The sequence below is a fragment of the Natator depressus genome, chromosome 6 (assembly GCF_965152275.1).
Source record: "Natator depressus isolate rNatDep1 chromosome 6, rNatDep2.hap1, whole genome shotgun sequence".
Classification (NCBI taxonomy): Eukaryota; Metazoa; Chordata; order Testudines; family Cheloniidae; genus Natator; species Natator depressus.
The window spans coordinates 15,672,358-15,688,584 of record NC_134239.1 but is presented as its reverse complement, the minus strand read 5'-3'; the positions used below and the strand labels follow the sequence as shown (position 1 = coordinate 15,688,584).

General features: G+C 45.0%; 1 pseudogene; it reads right to left on the bottom strand.

Annotated features, from left to right (window-relative positions):
• Nucleotides 1-631: 631 nt before the first annotated feature.
• Nucleotides 632-15,997, bottom strand: LOC141989930 (membrane-spanning 4-domains subfamily A member 15-like; annotated as a pseudogene).
• Nucleotides 15,998-16,227: the final 230 nt, after the last annotated feature.

Here is a 16,227-nt window from a genome sequence, read left to right as displayed (position 1 = left end):
GCCTCAAGTGACCAGTGGAGGCCACTTTCTCCCCATAGGATTATTCTGCAAGTGCCCTGTTAACATGGGAATGTATAAACTCATAAAAACAGCCAATTTCAGGATTTGGTTTCATCAAAGTTTTGTAATCACACATTTCGTTCCCCACCCTTAATTAAATGTTAATTTCCCCTGAGCTCTGCCCTCAACATAAGGAGAAAGCTTCTCCAGGTCACTGACGCTTGAGCTGGAAAAGACCTATCTAAGTCATCTTGTCCTATGCTCTGCATAACTCCACAGTAGGATTGTTCCCTACAATATATTACTCCTGGGGGAATTCTGCACCAAAAAAATACAAATTCTGCACACAATATTTCAAAATTCTTCAAAATTCTGCATATATTTTATTTGTTAAAATATCACAATATACTAATGCAAGTTACAATTTTTTTGGTAATTTATTTCAAAATATCGGTCAGCAAGTATGTCTGTAACAATACAGACCCCCCCCCCCAAAAGAGTCTGGTACATTTTTTTTTGACAAATAGATTCCTTACTAGGCATATTAATACAGAACTTTGTGTAATTCATTTACATTGGATTTTACTTTTCAATAGGAGCCACTGCTGGAGCAATCTCTTGTAGGAGTTCATTATGAAGCCCATTACTCGGTCTCGTCTTTGGGGTCTAAGTCACATTGGTGTGAGGTGCTGGAGAGGCCATTTGTGCAGAAGGAACCCCAACGTTTGCATTGGCAACATATGGCGTGAACAACATGGCCTGCAGAACAAAAGAGATCAGTCCTCACTGGTAACATCATTATCTCCATTCTCAACCCCACAGCCATCACCTTCTTCACCCCTCCATTCTCGCTCCATCATCTTCCTCACATTCTTCACCCCCATCACCTTTCTCAGTCCTCCATGCTCACCCCCATCACCTTCCTCACTCTTCCACTCCCTTTCATCAACACATTTTTCAACACTACCACCATCGTCTTCCTAATCCCTCTAGTTGGTATAACTGGGACAGGTGCATCCCTGGTGTAAGTCTCCTGTAGTGACTGGCATTACAACAAGGATGAATCTGTGCTATCATCACTATCAACCCCCTACTCACTATTGGTAGGATTTTCTTTGTGTAGTTGCATGGGTCTCAGGTGTCACGAACATGACTCTGGTCTCTTGATATAGTGATGACATTTTGGATAAAGAAACTAGAAGTTCTCTTGGGTCCTGACTGCAGCAGATTTGTTGTGACGCACTTAAAGGGTTAATGTGGTAGGTCTCACTATGCCACAGAGCATTCCTCTGTGCTCCTTGCTAGGGATGCTTGAAAATTTCCTGTCGAAATGCTGATTTTCAAAAACAAAACAAAAAAACCCTCCAAAAAACAAAACAAAAAGAACCAAAAATGAACAAACCCCAAACTTTTCTGTGAAATATTTCATGAAAAGTATCCCGTTTCCTGGGAAAAATTAAATTTTCACCCCAAAAGAGTGCCTGAAATCCAAAAGATTTCAATTTGGAGATGCTCATGGGAGATGCAGTTTGGTCGCCTGGTTTCCCAATTCTTCGCTATGGGTCAGGAACACAGGCTAGACTACATTTCCCATGACACACCATGACCAGGGATGCCTAGGATACAACAACCTCCCCTCACCAAGAGGGGAGGCAATTTCGCATCATGGGAGTTGTAGTCAGGCCAAGGCGCTTGGCCCATGTAAGAGAATGGCAACATGAGGCATTCAAACTACAACCCCTATCGGGCACCATGGCAGTATTTCCAAATTGAAATATTTTGGTTTTTTCAAAATATTCTAGTATTACAATTGCTGCTGAAAAAAATAAAAAAGGTCTGTGGAAAATTTAGATAAAAACAGGGGGTTTTTTTCTTCATAAAAACACAGTTTTACCACAGTTTGAGAAAATGTTAGTCCATCAGTGTGTGAGATTACTTACTGCCAGGTCAACAAGGGTCAACCTCACCTCAGCTACCCCCTTTGTTATGCAAAGGTGCTCAGAGGAATGGCCCTGAGAACTGCTGAATGGGAGGCAGACAGCTTTTGGGAAGGTCAGATTCTACACCAGCATCACAGCAGTGAGTTGACCCCAAACAAGGAGTTTTTGTTGCCTGGATTCATTTATTTTGCTGTCTGGCTAGAAACATTGTCCCTGTAGGGAATGTCCACAGCTGTAGCTTTTGGGAGGGGAGTTTGCAGCATCATGACTCCATGGCTGGCTCTGTGTTAGTCCCAACAGCTGCTCTAAAAGCGGATCTTAAACATAAAAAAGAAGCTTACAAGAAGTGGAAGGTTGGACATATGACCAGGGAAGAGTATAAAAATATTGCTCGGGCATGTAGGAAAGATATAAGGAGGGCCAAATCGCACCTGGAGCTGCAGCTAGCAAGAGATGTCAAGAGTAACAAGAAGGGTTTCTTCAGGTATGTTGGCAACAAGAAGAAAGCCAAGGAAAGTGTGGGCCCCTTACTGAATGAGGGAGGCAACCTAGTGACAGAGGATGTGGAAAAAGCTAATGTACTCAATGCTTTTTTTGCCTCTGTTTTCACTAACAAGGTCAGCTCCCAGACTGCTGCGCTGGGCATCACAGAATGGGGAAGAGATGGCCAGCCCTCTGTGGAGATAGAGGTGGTTAGGGACTATTTAGAAAAGCTGGACGTGCACAAGTCCATGGGGCCGGACGAGTTACATCCGAGAGTGCTGAAGGAATTGGCGGCTGTGATTGCAGAGCCCTTGGCCATTATCTTTGAAAACTCGTGGCGAACGGGGGAAGTCCCAGACGACTGGAAAAAGGCTAATGTAGTGCCAATCTTTAAAAAAGGGAAGAAGGAGGATCCTGGGAACTACAGGCCGGTCAGCCTCACCTCAGTCCCTGGAAAAATCATGGAGCAGGTCCTCAAAGAATCAATCCTGAAGCACTTACATGAGAGGAAAGTGATCAGGAACAGTCAGCATGGATTCACCAAGGGAAGGTCATGCCTGACTAATCTAATCGCCTTTTATGATGAGATTACTGGTTCTGTGGATGAAGGGAAAGCAGTGGATGTATTGTTTCTTGACTTTAGCAAAGCTTTTGACACGGTCTCCCACAGTATTCTTGTCAGCAAGTTAAAGAAGTATGGGCTGGATGAATGCACTATAAGGTGGGTAGAAAGCTGGCTAGATTGTCGGGCTCAACGGGTAGTGATAAATGGCTCCATGTCTAGTTGGCAGCCGGTGTCAAGTGGAGTGCCCCAGGGGTCGGTCCTGGGGCCGGTTTTGTTCAATATCTTCATAAATGATCTGGAGGATGGTGTGGATTGCACTCTCAGCAAATTTGCAGATGATACTAAACTGGGAGGAGTGGTAGATACGCTGGAGGGGAGGGATAGGATACAGAAGGACCTAGACAAATTGGAGGATTGGGCCAAAAGAAATCTGATGAGGTTCAATAAGGATAAGTGCAGGGTCCTGCACTTAGGATGGAAGAATCCAATGCACCGCTACAGACTAGGGACCGAATGGCTAGGCAGCAGTTCTGCGGAAAAGGACCTAGGGGTGACAGTGGACGAGAAGCTGGATATGAGTCAACAGTGTGCCCTTGTTGCCAAGAAGGCCAATGGCATTTTGGGATGTATAAGTAGGGGCATAGCCAGCAGATCGAGGGATGTGATCGTTCCCCTCTATTCGACACTGGTGAGGCCTCATCTGGAGTACTGTGTCCAGTTTTGGGCCCCACACTACAAGAAGGATGTGGATAAATTGGAGAGAGTCCAGCGAAGGGCAACAAAAATGATTAGGGGTCTAGAGCACATGACTTATGAAGAGAGGTTGAGGGAACTGGGATTGTTTAGTCTGCGGGAGAGAAGAATGAGGTGGGATTTGATAGCTGCTTTCAGCTACCTGAAAGGGGGTTCCAAAGAGGATGGATCTAGACTGTTCTCAGTGGTGGCAGATGACAGAACAAGGAGTAATGGTCTCAAGTTGCAGTGGGGGAGGTTTCGGTTGGATATTAGGAAAAACTTTTGCACTAGGAGGGTGGTGAAACACTGGAATGCGTTACCTAGGGAGGTGGTGGAATCTCCTTCCTTAGAAGTTTTTAAGGTCAGGCTTGACAAAGCCCTGGTTGGGATGATTTAGTTGGGGACTGGTCCTGCTTTGAGCAGGGGGTTGGACTAGATGACCTTCTGGGGTCCCTTCCAACCCTGATATTCTATGATTCTATGATTCTATGATAAAACATCAAGGCTGGTGATGACCCCCAAGCATAGGCACTGACTCCGTGGATGCTCCAGCCCTGGAGCACCCACATGAAAAATAGTGGGTGTTCAGCACCCATCGGCAGTCCCCCCATCAGCTTCTTGCCCTTCTCCCCAGTGCTTCCTGCCCACCGGCAGCCCCTCTGATCAGCTCCTTCCCCTCCCTCCCAGCGCCTGCTGCCTGCCATGCTCAGCTGTTCAGCGGCGTGCAGGAGGTGCTAGGGGTGGGGGATGGGAAGGAGTGAGGGGCACGCTTGGGGGAGGGGGCGGAACAGGGCAGGAAGAGGCAGAGCAGGAAGAGGCGGGGCGGGGGCTTGGGGAAGATGTGGAGTGGGGTTGGGGCCGGGGCAGAATGGGGGTTGAGCACTCCCCAGCAACTGAGAAAGATGGTGCCTCTTCCCCCAAGGTATTGCTGGAATACAAGGGACTCCAACCGTGCCCTCAGTGCATGCCCTCCACCAAGGGAGTAAGGGCTGGTAGTGCCAGGTGGGAATTCCGTGCCAAGGGAATTCTCTGCTGGGGAGAGCCAGTGACTTTCAGTGGCACAAAAACGAGGGATTGCAGTTCAGGTTCTGGCCCAGTTACAGTCTCCTGTTCCTCCCCACCTGGCACAGAGAGATAAAATGAATCCCTGTGGAAATTAAGGCATAAGCTTTTATGGGTGAATACCCACTTCGTCGGATGCATGCATGAAAGCTTATGTTCCAATACATCGGTTAGTCTATAAAGTGCCACAGGGTTCTTTGCCGCTTTTACAGATCCAGACTAACACGGCTACCCCTCTGATATATGGAAATTAAAACACTGACAATGAAGGTCAATGTGGTGGCAGTGAAAACTGGGATTATTTCCCCCTCCCATTAAAAAAATTCATTCACTTGGACCATGGTGTTAGCAGCCTGGTTAGGAATCAGGATAAAAAGGGCCAGAAAATGGGCAATTTCCTCTGCCAAAAATGTCAACAAAAGTCTGTCAACCGCCAAAATATTTTGATTCAACGTGCAACCACGGTGCGTCAAAACTTCTATTGTCCTCTAAGAGCCATGGCAGGACTATATCTCCCATGATTTACCACTTTCCCTTTGTTGGGGAAAGGAGGGGGATGTGTCACACGGGCCCTGGCAATGGTGCACCATGGGAGATGTAGTCCAGCTAGAGAACGCAGCCCATAGAGGAAAATGGGAGCATGCCGCAGCTGAACTACAACTGCCATCAAGAAGCATGGTGCCACTTTGTATTTAAATAGTTTGTTTTCAGGTGTTCAGTGTTTTGGCAAAATAGAAATATTTTGTGAAGAAAGCAGGTGCTTTCTGCTAAAATTCTCATTTAGTCAAAACCCCAATTTCCCATCAAGAAAACTATTTGACCAAATTTTCAACCAGCCCAACTCAAGGGCTGTCACTTTCCCCCCTCAGTGCCCCCCGAGAGACATTCAGGTCCTTCCCCAGGGACGCTCCTCCCATCAGGGTGGGCGCTTCGTTCAGGCAGACATCTTCTCTTCCATTCAACACATGATCTGACTCACGTCCCGTTTGAGAGCTGAAAGACTCACAGTGTTGGGGGTATAGCAGATGGCTTGGGATGCAAAGTACGAGGTTGAGACGGCAATTGAAAACTCCAGGATGGTGAACAAAAGCAGCATGACCGTGATCCCCTTCCCGGCACTCTGGAGAGCACAAAACCACAGGGGATGCTAATTAATTTTGACTGCTAGAGGTAACACACTGCACAGGGGTGCCGTGAGGTACATAAAAACCCCTCTTTTCCCTCCAAGGGAACGTAGTGGGGAGTCCAATTCTGGGGACGCAGAAATTCGGTTCCAGTTCTTCCCTCCTCCCAGGCACACAGAATTCTTCTCCTCATTGAAACTGTTCAGCAGCCCTGGTAATTGTGATGCCTGGAGCCACATCACTGTCAGGAGATCATAGACTTCTGTTTTCTCTTGGATCTACAGGAATCAATGTCCCTGAGATGCAGCCATTTGTGAAGATGGAGGATCCTAAAGCCTAGGGGAGGCTGTGTGGCCTAGTCGCTCAAACACTGGACTACAACTCAGAAGAGCTGGGTTCAGTTCTGAGTTCTACCACTTTCCTGCATGTGACTTTGGACAAGTGGCTTCACTCCCCTGTGCCTCAGTGCCCCATCCGTGCAAAGTGGGGTTAAATAAAATAAAACAGACATTTGGGTCCACTCCTGCTGAAATCAACAGGAATTATTCTAAATTTGTATGTTGAAAGCACCTGGAAATCCCAGTCATAGATCAGGACCCTATTGTGCTTGGTGCTGTAAAAACAGAAGAAAAACATGTTCCCCGCCTGATTTTTGACATTGACAGGAGTTTTGACACTGGCTTTATCCAGCAGAACCAAATCAGAAAGTCTGGAGCTGAACACATGGATAGTTTCTACCCTGGGGTCAAAGGCTTGTGACAATTCCAGGTACCTGGTATTTTAAATAAACCTGTTAGGGATGCTCCAGGTAGACGTAACCCTGCTTCTGTGCAGGGGGATGGGCTGGACGACCTCGGTCCCTTCCAGCCTTATACTTCTATGATTCTATGGCAGAGTCTGGTCACTTACCAACAAAAAAAATACTTCATAGGTGTAGCTGTAATTTGATGCATTAATAATCAGCTCCGTTAGCAAGAGAATGATCCCAATGGCTGAGAAGATGGCGCTAGTGATGTTCATTCCCAGGCTGCCTCTCATTTGAAAGAGACGTGCAGAGGGTCAGGCTGTGTGTAGGCAGAGAACAGGTTTGGTTAAAATAAGAACCAGCCCACCTGTGTGTTCTGGGAATGCTCCAGCACTCATATGTTTTGGGCAGAACTTAATTGCAGAGTCACCTTTTTCCTGTCAGATAAAATTGTGTTACCAGCCAAAAATGTAATTTTAACCCTAATGGATGTTAATTGGAAGGTCAATAAATCTGAAAAACTTTGGCTAAGCAGAGCACTAGTAATTGCTACGAGACCAGTACTACAAGCATGGAAATCCAAAGAATGACCAACAATTGATGACTGGAGCATAGATATCATAAGTGTGGCCACCATGGAAAGACGTGTGTATTGTAACAGACATACCCAAGAAAAATTCTCAGAGATATGGGATGCTCTCCTGGAAGTATTTGAATGATCCTGTTAAACGAATGAGCTCCCTTACTTCTCCCTCCTCTTTACCCATTTCATTTCCTCCGCATCTCTAATCCCCTGCTCTGAACTTTGCTTCTATTCTTTAGGTTAACTTAATTTTTTTGGTTTAATTAGTTGGATTTTTATAAACAAATTTTGCTTGTTTGTAAATTGTATAATACAAATAATTGATTTATATTTTAACCATTCATATTATATATATACATATGAATAATTAAATGTTTCAAGTACAGCTAAGATTAGGTAGCAAATGGTTACTATATTGTGAAAAGTGTCCATATAGTTTATTTATTCTGTATTGTGACAGGGTCAGGCCGGATGGCTACAGGAGAGTAATAGAAGACAGATATATGAGCCCCAGGTTAAGTAGGTCCCTTTTCCCTGTGTAAGGTAACAGGGAAAGTTCCAGAACAATCAGGAACCTTCTGGAGACAATTAAGACAGACAGGCTGATTAGAACACCTGCAGCCAATCAAGAAGCTGCTAGAATCAATTAAGGCAGGCTAATCAGGGCACCTGGGTTTAGAAAGGAGCTCACTTCAGTTTGTGGTGTGTGTGTAAGGAGCTGGGAGCAAAAGGCACTAGGAGCTGAGAATGAGAACGCATACTGTTGGAGGACTGAGGAGTATAAGCATTATCAGACACCAGGAGGAAGGTCCTATGGTGAGGATAAAGAAGGTGTTGGGAGGAGGCCATGGGGAAGTAGCCCAGGGAGTTGTAGCTGTCACACAGCTCTTCCAGGAGGCACTCTAGACAGCTGTATTCCACAGGGCCCTGGGCTGGAACCCGGAGTAGAGGGTGGGCCCGGGTTCCCCCCAAACCTCCCAACTCCTGGTCAGATACAGGAGGAGTTGACCTGGACTGTGGGTTCATGAAAACGGCCAAACTGAGGGCTGCCGCAAAGCTCCAAGGTGAGCAAATCCGCCAATAAGTGCAAGACCCACCAAGGTAGAGGAGGAATTTTGTCACAGTATATACTGAGAAATTTTAAATAAAAATTTAATAGAAAGAAGATATAAGAACCAGCCTGAACCTTACACTCAACTCAAACCCTGAACTTCTTTGGGAAAGTTAGATAAGCCCAGCTGACTCTTACTATGATAACAGCTAGAGGTTCCAATTGAGACTGGTTGTTCATTGTGCAGGGTGCTGTACATACACACACATATACAGTCCCTGCCCCCAAGAGCTTATGATCTAAACACACAAGAGGAATAGTGAAACACAGAGTGGTGAAGAGACTTGCCCAAGGTTTCCAGCAGAGTGAGGAATTAACTCAGCTCTACTGGCTCTCAGTTCAGCATCACTAAGAATACTGAGGCAGACGGCAGGGAGTGATTTAAAGTATCCCCATTTCTCCTCCAGCTCCCTATTGGTCTCTTCTGTCTTCCTCTCCAACACATGTTCCAACAGAAGCTGGTCCAATAAACGATATTACCTCCCCCACCTTCTCCCTCTCCAACATTCCTTCTCCATGTTCTTGATCAACAAGCTCTCTGCTCTCTCATCAGCAACTCTCTTCCTGGATAGTACCCTGGGCGAAGCAGAGCTAAACTCTGAGTATCCCCCACGTTAGGGAAGAGGAGGAAACAATATCTAGAAACTCACCAAACAGGTGTTGCAATGATTCTCAGCTGCAACCGAGAGGGATCCAGAAATGACGAACTGCCCAGGAAAGAGAAAACCATCATTCATATTTCACACTTACAAGAATGATCACTCCTCCAAGACAGGCTGTATGTGATGGAAGCAAAGGGAAAGAATGACACACTTCCCTCAGCAGGGGCTGTCATAATAATTATACCTAGTGCTTAGAAAGCACTTTCCATCTAATAATGCTGCCATCCAGGTTCACTTCAATCTAATCAGTTAAGGTGACACCCATACCATAATCCTTCCCCACAGATTCTCCTCCTCCTCTTCTTCTCTTCTCCTTCTGAGTTCTTGCTCCTCTCTCCATTAATAGAGCAATGACAGGATGGTCCTGAGAAGAGCTCAGGAAGTCACCAGGTTCCTCACCCCATCTTCCACTCAGTGCAGCTGTGCCATCTGACGCCTACTTCTCTACTTATGGAGATTGTATAGTACTCCCATCACCATGGTATCTGAGCATCTCCACATCTCAAGCCTGACCTGCAGTACCCCCTGCTATTTCAGTGCTGTCCTCCACAGCCTCCCAGCAGTGCTAACATGCCTCAGTCCAGCGGTGGCCTAGAAGAACTGCATCACGCCATTGAAGATGCCATCGCTTGGCTAGATGACTGTGTACATGCTAAATAAAATAAATAAAGTCCAGACCTGCAGTGACCCCTGCTGTCACCTCCACACTCTGCTTTCTATGGCAGACCAGTGACCAATTTCACTTGACAGTTGAACGGGTCCCTGGTTTGGAACCTGGCAGGAGATTTGCCCTTTTTGCTCATCAGCCAAGGTTCTTTCCCCACTCCGGGTAGATAAACCCTAACAGGGTCTAGTTCAGCCAGGAGATTCACTAAAGGATGGAGACCTGAGCCTTGAGCTAAGCCTAGTAAACTAGAGGTGCTCAGACAGTGACCTCACAAAGCCTTGGGTTTTGACATCAGCCCAGTAGGCAGAAGTGCTGAGCCAATGATTTCACAGATGTCTGAGTGCCAACATTGGGCCAGCAGAGGGGTTAAGGCAGGGATTTCACAGGAGCTTGGTCCTTAACAGCAGCCCAACAAGACAGTTTTGATGAATAGGATGAGCAGATTTTCAAAACGAGAAGCCAGGACACCCAACATGTAGAACAGGCAAGGTGGGGTAGCAGGGATTGTGAGAGTGGTAGCTGGTGGAAGGCACCTGTCTTTCAAGTGCATGTGGGTGGGTTTTATTGGGTGGGTGGGGGGTCTAAGGTGACACAAACATGGGGAAGGTATTTTGAAGCCTGGTCTGGGGCACTGCATGATGCAGATGAATGATCTGCTGTAACGGCAGAAAATAGGTCAGCACCTTAGATGGGCCAATGATCTACCAAGCGACAGCAGCAAGCGTGGCAGCAAACTAAGAGGCATGCTAGTTTAGATGGACTAACGTTCTACCATATCCCAGTGGAGTGACATCTGCTGCAGGTTCCTGAGCTGACCACACGCTGTCACTTTCCCTTTGTGGGTTGAGTTTGGTAGTGCTGTACTAGGTATTTGTTTCTTATCGACCATAGCTACAGTCTGCATTGTCTCTTGATACATACAGGAAGTTTGAAGTAAATGAGGAGAATCAAGAGATCTGGATTCTATACTCCTGCCACAATCCAACTACATTACCTTGGTACCATTAACTACCATTAGCCCCTTGATGTCCCATCTTTAAAATGTGGATAATAATATCTAACTCACTAGTGTTTTATGAGGTGTATTTCACTCATGTTTAGAAAGTGCATTAAGATTCTGGAAGTGTCCATCTTGCCCTTTGTTTATCTTATGTGTATCACTTCAGTCCTGATAGATGGGTAGAGCATTAATGATAGACAGTGATTATTTATCCATGTGGCCATGCCATCCTTTTATGAATGCTTTCATTTATTCTACTGACAGAAAGTCCTCCCCAGAAGGGATATCCTCCAATAAAAGAGATGGAAGCGTAGTATCGGATGAAAACTGCAGAGACACCCCCAAAGCCAATGTGCATCAGCCCAGTCAGGATCTGGATGGCCTGTGGGAAGACAATGGGGTAGTAAGAGGAGCCAATTCTTTGCCACCTGGTGGAGGAGTGGAGCACCATGCCCTGAGCAGAGCTGATCGGAAATTGAAAATTCCATCCTGTGGGAAATTTTAATCTCTAGAGACTTGTTTTAATCTGAAAACTGAAAAATTTCAGTTTGGAAATGTTGAAACATTTCGTTTCAGCTTGTCAAACTGACTTGAAATATTTCATTTAGGCTTGGTTAACACTGAGCTGAGTCCACCTGAGTCAGTGTGTTGCCTTATGGGAATTGTAGTTGGGGTGCCTAGTGCCCCCATTCTCTGCTATGGGCTAGACTTCCTAGCTGGACTACACCTACATTTGTGGAATCATGGGACTCCCATGACGTACCATAGTGGTCCAGTAAAAGAGAAGACCGCAGTGCATCTTGGAAGATGTAGTTTGGAACAGGGAGCCAGTCCGGTAGGGAGGAGTGACACCGCCCTCTGAACTACAACTTCCTTGAGGTTTGTAGCAGCTCAGGTGGATGCCGTTTAAATGTCAAACTGACCTGAGAGGAAACATTTCAGTTCAGTTTGACAAACTGAAGCACTTTGATTTGGGAAGTCCCAACCCAAAAGAAAATATTTTGTTTAGATTTTCCCAATGGAAAATTGTGATTTTGTGAAAACTACATTTCCCATTGAAAAAAATGTGGTTCCCCTAATGGCCCCCTTAACAGTGATGGGAGTCACCACTAAAGAATGAATCAGAGAAGCAAATCTGTGTAAGCTTGAAAGCTTGTCTCTCTCTTACCAACAGAAGTTGGTCCAATAAAAGATATCACTTCACCCACTTTGTCTCTCTAATATCCTGAGACCAACACAGCTACAATAACACGGCATATAATAATGGAAGATAACAAATTTTGCTATCTGAAGTAGAAACTCCAGAACATGAAGAAAAAGGAAACAAAACTTAAGAGCGACATCTACTTCCTGAGCAAAGTCAAGACAGAAAATATCATCCCCAGGCATCTCACCATCATAACCCTCTGGCCACTACATATAATTCCAAATATGTTGAAAAGCTCTGCAGATGGACTTCAGAAAAATGAAGGAACTACTTTTTGAACCTCATATATTCCAGAAGGGAGCATCTCAAGCAAGAAATCATCATGTGCTCCCACACACTGGAACTAAAAACCCAGGAAAGTTACTTGGAAATCATGCAAGAAATCCAAAACAACTTTTTCAAAGAAATCTGATGACAGGCATTCAACACAAAAACAAAAAGTGGAACCAACTACAACTACTCCACAACCCCACCTCCAGGAGAAACCAGGGTACCAGTGCCCACAACATTGACACTACCCAACAGCCAAACATCATTTCACAAAGACTGTCTCTAACTGCAGCTGAAATTTTCTGTACTCTAAGGGACTGGACTTCTGCCCTACAACAGAACCTGATACCATACTAACATGTAGAGAACTAGAAAAATTATTCTACCATCTCCACTCAAAGAATTGATGACTCTACTCATAATTACCACATCATCACTGACAATTAGAAAAAAATCATCAGACTGGATACCACAGAGCAGACGAAACCACACTTGATTACACTGATTGCTTCAAATTTTTTTTTACTGAAATCCTTAACAATCACCACTTCTATCACAATCTCTCCACTGCCGAGACGACAGCTGTACAGACCCTGAAATCTAATCACCAGAGTGATGAAACCAGAAGACAAAGGGGTTGCCATTATAATCCTCAACCATGATGACTACGTTAATGAGGCCAACCGACAACTCTCCAACACCACCTACTATAAAGACCTCACACCACAATTTACCCAGGAATTTAAGGAAATCTTCAAATTCTTCCCCAAATAGCTCCAAGAGAAACTCTACAAACTCATCCACCATGAATCCACCCCAGGGACCTTGTACATGCTTCCCAAGATACACAAACAAGGGAAGCCAGGCAGACCCGTCATATCTGGCCACAGCATTCTTACTGAAGGAATATAGGGTCTCACAGAAACCATCCTCAAACTACTCACCACACAAAGGGACAGCTTCCTCCAGGACACAACTGACTTCCTTCATAAACTCCGCAACATCAATGAAGTCCCGCAGAATGCCATCCTTGATACTCCCAATACACCAACATCCCTCACAATGACAGCAAAGCTGCCTGCCTTAAATATTTACAAGACAATGGACAACCTTCAGATACCTACCACAAACACATCGCCAAACTCATCCATTTCATCCTCACCCATAATAGTTTTACATTCAATTACAAACACTTTGTCAAACCATAGTAACAGCCATGGGTATTAGGATGGGTCCCCAGTACGCCAACCTCTTCATGGGCCATCTTGTAGAAGAATGTCTGGAAAATGTACCATGAAACCAATGATATACCTGAGATACATGGATGGTATTTTCATCCTCTGAACAGACAACTTAAACTCCTTCATAGATTTCCACCATGATGTCAATAACCTTCACCTCTCTGTTAAACTCTCTCTGGAACACTCCCACACCAACATCAACTTCCTGGACACCACAATCAGCTTCAACACTGGAACCCTACAGACAAGAAACCCACAGATCACCTGTCATAAATATAAAGGGAAGGGTAACCACCTTTCTGTATACAGTGCTATAAAATCCCCCCTGGCCAGAGGAAAAACCTTTTCACCTGTAAAGGGTTAAGAAGCTAAGGTACCCTAGCTGGCACCTGACCCAAAATGACCAATGAGAGGACAAGATACTTTCAAATCTGGAGGCGGGGCGGGGAACAAAGGGTTTGGTCTGTCTGTGTGATGCTTTTGCCAGGAACAGATCAGGAATGCAGCCTCACAACTCCTTAAATTAATAAGTAATCTAGCTAGAAATGCATTCATTTCCTTTTGTTTAATGGCTAGTAAAATAAACTGTGCAGGATGGAATGTATACTCCGGTTTTTGTGTCTTTTTGTAACTTAAGGTTTTGCCTAGAGGGATTCTCTATGTTTTGAATCTGATTACCCTGTAAGGTATTTACCATCCTGAGTTTACAGAGGTGATTCTTTTACCTTTTCTTTAATTAAAATTCTTCTTTTAAGAACCTGATTGATTTTTCATTGTTCTTAAGATCCAAGGGTTTTGGGTCTGTGTTCACCTGTACAAATTGGTGAGGATTCTTATCAAGTCTTCCCCAGGAAAGGGGGTGTAGGGCTTGGGGGGATATTTTGGGGGAAGTGGACTCTTTCCCTGGTCTTTGTTTAAGACACTTGGTGGTGGCAGCATACGGTTCAAGGACAAGGCAAAGTTTGTACCTTGGGGAAGTTTTTAACCTAAGCTGGTAAGAATAAGCTTAGGGGGTCTTTCATGCAGGTCCCCACATCTGTACCCTAGAGTTCAGAGTGGGAAAGGAACCTTGACATCACCACACTGAAATTCACTGATCCAGTAACCACTCCGAACAAATTCCCTGCTGTGGGACAAAACTCCACTGACAAGGATGGGTCTGTGACTATGTACACCAGCAGAGATTTTGGATCTTTTGAGCCAGAGGAGCCCTAACTTTGCAACAAGATAGTCCAAACCGGCACATTCTCAGGAATCTGGTTATCTTATCTTAAAAAGGTTAAGGGTTCACTTGTTCACAATTTATAAGCACCTCTGAGGGGAAATAAAATTTAGTAACAGGCTCTTCAATCTAGCAGACAAAGGTCTAGCAAATCCAATCATTGGAAGTTGAAGCTAGATAAATTTGGACTGGAGATAAGATACAAATATTTAACACTGAAGGTAACTAACCATTGGAACAATTTACCAAGGGTTGTGGTGGATTCTCCATCACTGATAATTTTAAAATCAAGACTGGATGCCTTTCTAAAAGATATGCTTGAATTCAAATAGGAATTAATTCAGGGAAGTTCTCTGGTGTGTGATACACAGGTGGTCAAACTAATTGATCCTAGTGGTCCCTACAGGCCTTAAAATCTATTAATCTATTAATTTATTTGCCTATTTATTTACATAATTATAAATAAATGAAGAAGCATTGGCATATCCCTCTAGACTGATGGATAGAAGTTGCAGGTTGGTTGATTTCACTAATAGTTCAAGGCTGAATGGAATCAGCTCTGCACTGCAGTAACTAGGAGAGGGACCCTGGGTTTGAACTGCTTTTTCTCAGACCAGATCCTCAGCTGGAGTGAATTAGCACAATGAAGCTACATCGATTTACACCAGCTGAATTGCAGTCCCTTCCTCCCCGAGATGGCCCCTGCCAACTTGGGGCTGTTGCATTCATTTAGTTACAGAAACAGTTGATTTATCATCCTTTCCCCCACTGTTTCTCCTTTGCTTAATTAATCCTCATTTCTCCCTGTTTGGTCAGCTAATAGGATTCACTGCCCCTGGAACCCTGTATGTATTCTTCTCATTCCCTTCCCCGCACAAAGCAATGAAGTCTCAAGAAGAGGTCAGATCTACCCTTGGTCCCAGAGATTCCAAGTCGCTTGATGGCATTGGCTTCTTAGCATCCTTCCCATAAAGCTGTTGGTTAAAGTAAAAAAGAAAAGGGTGGAGTCTGGAGTTTGCTCATGCTCAGGCCTTCATCCACCTGTGTAGGCCCTTCTGCATTGAAATGACTCATTCTCATGGACTGAGAGCAAAGATCACACTTACCCCCAGGGCCTTGGGCTGTGCTTTGAGGAATAATTTCCATCATCCCTACTTTCTTCAGCTGCGCGACCTGCTCAGCGGGACTCCTGGGGTACACTGACCCAAGAGGTTGGTTCCCAAGTTGGTTCATGACTGTCAACTGCTGAGGCCCACATTGCACCATCTCAGGAGTCTGAAAAATGCCACCAGAGACCCCCTGGCCTTGTTGGACGATGCCAGTGCTGTTTGGGGGCATGAACACAAGCACCCCATTGGCTGTGCTTCCTGGTGCTGCCATGATGGTGAAGATGCTGCATAAAAGAGTGATTGGCCCAGATTAAAGCATATGTAATAATACCGGTTCCAAAATTAGCCCCTGGGCCATGCTGAGTAGGAATCTTCATTACTTATTGCTCAACCCCTTTTGAGTCCCTGTCATGATTTTGTCCTTCTCATGCAGCTATAATTGGAGCACGAGCAACACCCACAGATAAGGGTTACAATTCCAAAAGCTGACTCAAGGATTCA